This window comes from Petaurus breviceps, unplaced genomic scaffold, assembly GCF_028583685.1.
Source record: "Petaurus breviceps papuanus isolate PSGF00001 unplaced genomic scaffold, PetGlider_PUasm1.0 90845, whole genome shotgun sequence".
NCBI lineage: Eukaryota > Metazoa > Chordata > Mammalia > Diprotodontia > Petauridae > Petaurus > Petaurus breviceps.
Window position 1 is genome coordinate 9,340,618 of NW_027187359.1, and position 6,000 is coordinate 9,346,617.

Below are 6,000 nucleotides of genomic sequence, written 5' to 3' on the forward strand. Positions count from 1 at the left end.
GAAAGGAAGGAAACAAGCCTTAGGGGCCAGGCATTATGCTAAGTAATTCACAAATATTATCTTATTTAATTCTCAAAACAACCTGGGAGGTAAGTACTATTATGACCCCCATTTTACAGTTCAGGAAACTGAGGCTGACAGAGGTTAAGTGACTCTCCCAGGGTCACACAGCCAGGAGGTTGGGTTTGAATTCAGGTCTTCTTGACTCTAAGCACAGGGCTCTAGCCACTTCATGACTCAGGGAACATGTGAGAAAGGAGGTGAACCCAGGTCTCCTGGACCCAGTTCCAACACCCTCTCCACCGCATCATACCCCCTCTTACCTATCTGCTTTGTTCTAAAGGAGGGCTCTACCATTCTGGGATTTCCAGGGCCAGCCTAGTCTCTCTTCTGGTCTTTGTGTCTAGGTGGCCACCCCTACCACAGGCCTGATTCCAGTCACTGGCCTCTAATCACTTAGCTGAGCAAACACTGAGTTTTGAAAGATCAGTTACCCTGTGTTGTTCAGTCACTCAGTGTTGTCCAATTCTTGGTGATCCGGTGGACTATAGCATGGTAATATTGTCTATGGAGTTTTCTTGGCAAAGGTACTGGAGTGTTTTGCCATTTCTTTGTCCAGCTCATTTTGTAGATGAGGAGACTGAGGTAGGTCACACAGCTAGTAAGTGGGGCTGGATTTGAACTCTGGCCTTCCTGACTCCAGGCCCAATGCTCTATACAACACAGGAGAGGAATCTGAAAAGGAGAAGGGGGAAAGGAGAGAGATGGGAATGGTAGAGGAAATCCAAAGTGTAGTCTGAAAAGGAATGAGACATGGATAGTCTGTGTAGGGCAATTCTTTAACCTAGAAATCTTAGATCCCCCAGGAAAATAATTCCTCTCATCCTGGACCCTTTGACTGAGGGTCAACACATTAAGAAGCAAGGCTTGGAAATAAAAAGTTAATTATAATCAGCTGATGGGCAGTTGCCAGGTGGGGGTTGGGGGAACACTTCATGGAATGGTAGGATCAGGGAAATTGGGGTCTCTAGCTCTCTGGCCCCTTTGTATTAAGAAAGGAGCAGGGTCTGGACTTAGCAGAGCAGAAGCCCTGAGAGTGAAGACTCCTGGTTTGGTCTCTGCCTTTGCTGTTCTTAATTCGTGACCTGGTCTGACTTGGCTTTTCCCTCGGCTTAGGTTTTCCCATATGTGAAATGGGTCTAATCATCCTCAAAACACCCCTGCAAGGTACTAATTAGTGTCTATAAGGGGCTTTGAGATCCTTGGATGGAATAATAACAATAATAATAACGGATAATAATACTCTGCTCTTCTCCAGGGCCTTTCATCCACAGATCTCAAAGCATTTTATAAACCTTAATTAATTCTCACAACACCCCAGTGCGGGAGGCTGAAGATGATTAGTCTCATTTTACTGGTGGGGAAAATGAGACGTGGAGAAACTAGGAGACTGGCTCGAGGCCACACAGCAAGTCAACGGGCACAGCAAGGACTAGACTAGGGGCCCCTGGCCTCTGGAGAGATGCTCAGATATTTCAGGCTCCTAAAGTCCAGGCAGCAATGTCATCAGGGACCCAGGCAAAGAGCCGGCTGGTGGATCCCCTTCCAATACTTTACCTACTGCTCAGTGTATTAGTGCTGCTGAGTCCATGGCAAAAGTGAGTGGAGGGGCTCTGAGTTCCAGTCTTCCCTGAGCCACTCGAAAGTACCTTGGAGTGAAGGGGTAGGGCAGTGACCCGAGGTTCAGGAAATTTGGTTTTCTTGCCACTCACATTCTATGACCCTAGGCAAGTCACTGATTGACAGCTTTCCTTAGGGTCATCCCAGATTCCCCTGGACATCACACAGGGCCCTGTGGAGATGGGTGAGGTCCCACCTGCAAGAGCTTCAAAGTTCACTGTATTAAATTCCTTGTCTTCTCAATTGGGGGGGGGGGAAAGGGGGGGGGGGGGAAGGGAAAGAGAGAGGGTGAGAATTTGGGACTCAAAATTTTTAAAAAAGAATGTTAAAAATGGGGGCGGCTAGGTGGCGCAGTGAATGGAGCACCAGCCCAGGAGTCAGGAGGACCTGAGTTCAAATGTGACCTAAAACACTTAACACACACACACACACAAACTAGCCATGTGACCTTGGACAAGTCAACCCCAATTGTCCTCCAAAAAAAAAGAATGTTAAAAATTGTTTTTACATGTAATTGGGGGGGGGGGAATAGTAATATTTTTTAAAAAGAGCTCTGAGGTCCTGGGAGCAAGGAAGCTCCAAGTTCCCCCCCCCACCTTTAGCTTCATGCCATAAGGAAATTTACAAAGAGAGCCCAAACAAAGGCCATTCACGGTCTTGGCCAGGGGTCACCCCTGGATTCCTCCACTCTGGGAATTCTCCAGGACCTATTTAGAAGATTCCCTGGTCCCTTTTGCTTTTCCTGGGGCCCTTTTTTCGTGGGAACTAGTAACAGAGGAGAATCGCCCTTTGCCCAAGCTGCAGACCAAGGAATAGTACAGTGGCACTATCACCTCCCCAGCCTTTCTGGAGGAGGATGTGTGAGGTCAGGGCACTAAGGGTGATTCCAGGGGAGAATTCCACATTCCCATGTATCTCCCATCTGACAACTTTCCTCCCTCTCTGCCATGGTCTGGCACCTCTTCCTGAATCACAGAATCTGAGTTATATGGAAATGTTGTGGTCATCTAGTCCCACCCAGACCCTAACAGCTGCCAGCATACTTGATAAGCCAGCATCCAGTCCCAGCCTTCAAATCTACAGTGAGGAGAGAACCCACCACCTTCTGAGGCTGCTGACTGTTCCACTATGGGCCAGTTCTCATTGTTAGGAAATTTTCCCCAGAATCCTTCACACCTTCAAGAGGTGGCACAAGCACCACAAAACCTTTCCTATTCTCTTCCAAGTGTTCCTAACTACTTCACATTCAACAGCTTTGTATTTATTTTGAATTTGCTGTATATATACATACTTGGTATATATGAATACATGTTATCTCCTTTGATAAAGTGTCAACTCCTGCTTTTACTTCGCCATCTTGGCTCCGTCCCTCAAAGTGTAAACTCCCTGAGAAAAAGGATTATTTCATTTTTTGCCTTTGTTTCCCCAGCCCCTGGCATAGACAAGGTGCTTAATAAATGCTTATTGACTGACTGGTTGGTTTACTCATATCAAACCTAAATTTTCCTCCTTTCAACTTTTACCTCTGCTCCTAATTTTGTCTGCTCTGAGCTAAATACCCCCATTCTTTCAGCCATCTCTCATACGGTATGTGGTTGCCCTCCTCTGGACTCTCTGGTCTGTCATCAGTGTCCTACAAATGAGATAATATCCTATCAGAAGAGATACTGTTTGTAAAGCTCTCTACAGTGTCTGGTGCATGCTGTTATTCAGTCATATCCAACTCTTTGTAACCCCATTTGGGGTTTTCTTTCTGGAGAGGTTTGTCATTTCCTTCTTCAACTCTTTTTACAAATGAGGAAATTGAGGCAAACAGGGGTAAGTGCCTTGCCCGAGGTCACGAAGCTAGATCTTCCTGACTTCGGGTCCAGTGACCTAATGATAACCACTGCACCACCTAACTGCCTTCACCCTACAATACAAAATTACCAAAAAAAAAAAAAACAAACCCAAAACCCAAGTTTAATCACAAAGAGAACACCTCTTCCCACTCCTCAGCAAAGGTAGGAGGTCCGCAGATACAGAACATTACATATATTTTCAGATTTTTTTTCTGCATATTGATCAGTTTAACTGATTTATGTCTCTCTTCTTCCTCTTTTTCTTTTAAAAGAGTTCTTTGTTATATAGGATAGTTCTCTGAAAGTGGGGAAGTGAAAGGCTACAGGGGGAAATTTAGGTGACATAAAAAATATCAATTAATAGTTATTTTTTTGAAGTGACCCTGCCATGCACCCCAAGGACATCATTGACATAAGAGAAAAGCACTACTATATTACGTATTACAGCAATACTTTTCATGGTAGCAAAAAAGTAGGAACAAAGTGGGGGAATAGCTAAGCAAATTATGGCTGTTAGAATGATGACCATGATGGATACAAAAACACACAGAAAGATCTACAGGAACTGATGAAAACTGAAGTAAGCAAAGGCTCAAAAACAACCTGTACCAAGGTTCTAACAACATACGCGGAAAAAGCAATCACCACGAAACAATATTAACTGCATGTTTCAAAACTGAGCCCCCAAAATGAAAAAACGAGAAGATGCCTTCCCCTCTATTCATTGGGTTTTGCTTGGAGGCATGTAGATGGATGGAGCACTGGACCTGGAATCAGGAAGACCTAAGTTTAAATCCAACTTCAGACACCTCCTGGCTGTATGACCCTGGGCAAGTCAATTAACCTCTTCTGCTTCCTCTACCATAAAATAGGGGTCACTATAGCACTGACCTTCCAGGATTGTAATGAAGATGAAATGAACTAATACTTGGAAAGTACTTAGGACAAGGCCTGGCACATAGTAGGTACTTAATAAAATTTATTTCCTTTCTCATTTCCTTCCTGAATTTAAAAAAAAAAGTTTTTTGCTATAAACATTAGCTTTCCGGGAGGGGTTTGTGCAAGGAAATGGGGGAAAATCTAGATGACATGTAAACAGAAAATTTTAATTAAAAAATCTATTAATTGAAAGAAAAGTAATCCTGTAAAGAGAGGTTAATATGGTGAAGAGTACCAGACTACAGATTCAAGTCCTTATTTTGCCACTAATGAAATGTGTAACTTAGAGCCTTTCCCATGATGAACTTCAATTTTCTTACCTGTAAAATGAAGAGGGTAGATTATATGGTCCCTGCTGGCTTGCAGTGTCTATAAGAGTTTTATGATATAAGACAATTCTTCACTGAATGGTTTGTTATTCATGAACAACCTTATGAATGGAAAGTCACCCACCAGGGGAGTCATTCTGGAGTGCCTAAAGTATCCTGGCAATGGGGTCAAAGACTGACCATCTGGCAAAGATTTGGAAATTGAGGGGATGCCCATCAGTTGAGGAATGACTGAAAAAGTTGTGTGTAATGGAATGCTATTGTGCTATAAGAAATGATGAGTAGGATGATTTCAGAAAAACCTGGAAAGACTTATGCAAACTGATGCAAAATGAAGTGGATAGAACCAGGAGAACATTGTGCATAGCAATAGCAACGCTATATGATGATCAACTGTGAACCACTCACCTACTCTTAGCAATACAATAATCCAAGACAATTCCAAAGGACTCAAAATGCTGTCCAACTCCAGAGAAAGAACTGGTGGAGTCTGAGTGCAGATCAAAGCATACTATTTTTCACTTTATTTCTTTTCTTTTTTGCGTTTTTTTTCTTTTTTCTTCTTTCACAGCATGACTAATATGGAAATATGTTTTACATGATTGCTCATATATATCCTATATCAAATTGCTTACCATCTTAGGGAGGGGGAAAGTGAGGGAAGGAGGGAGAAAATTTGGAACTCAAAATTTTAAAAATGGATGCTAAAAATTGTCTTTACATGTAATTGGAAAAAATACAATATTATTAAAACAAACAAAGACCAGGATTCTGAGTGGGGCTCATTCATTCACTTACCTGGGGAACTTTAGGCAAATACTTTTCATTCTCCTTCACTCAATTTTCCTGTCATGGGATGGTATGAAATGTGAAAAGAGCATTAGATTTGGAGTTAGAAGATCTGTTTAAACTTGGACAAGTCACTATCCTTCCCTGAGCCTCAGTTTTCTTTTATATAAAATAAAAGGGGGTGAAGTAGGAGAGAGGATTGGACTATATGATTGCTAAGAATTCTTCAATCAACAAGCATTTATTATGCGCCTACTATATACCGGGTACTGTGCTAGGAACCAGAGACACAAAAACATAAATGAAACAGTCTCTGTTTTCAAGGAGCTTACAATCTTTCAAGGGCAGATTAATGAACATATATTAATAGGTACATACGAAATATTGGGAGGAGTCATTAGCAGACACAGGGGATTGTGGGT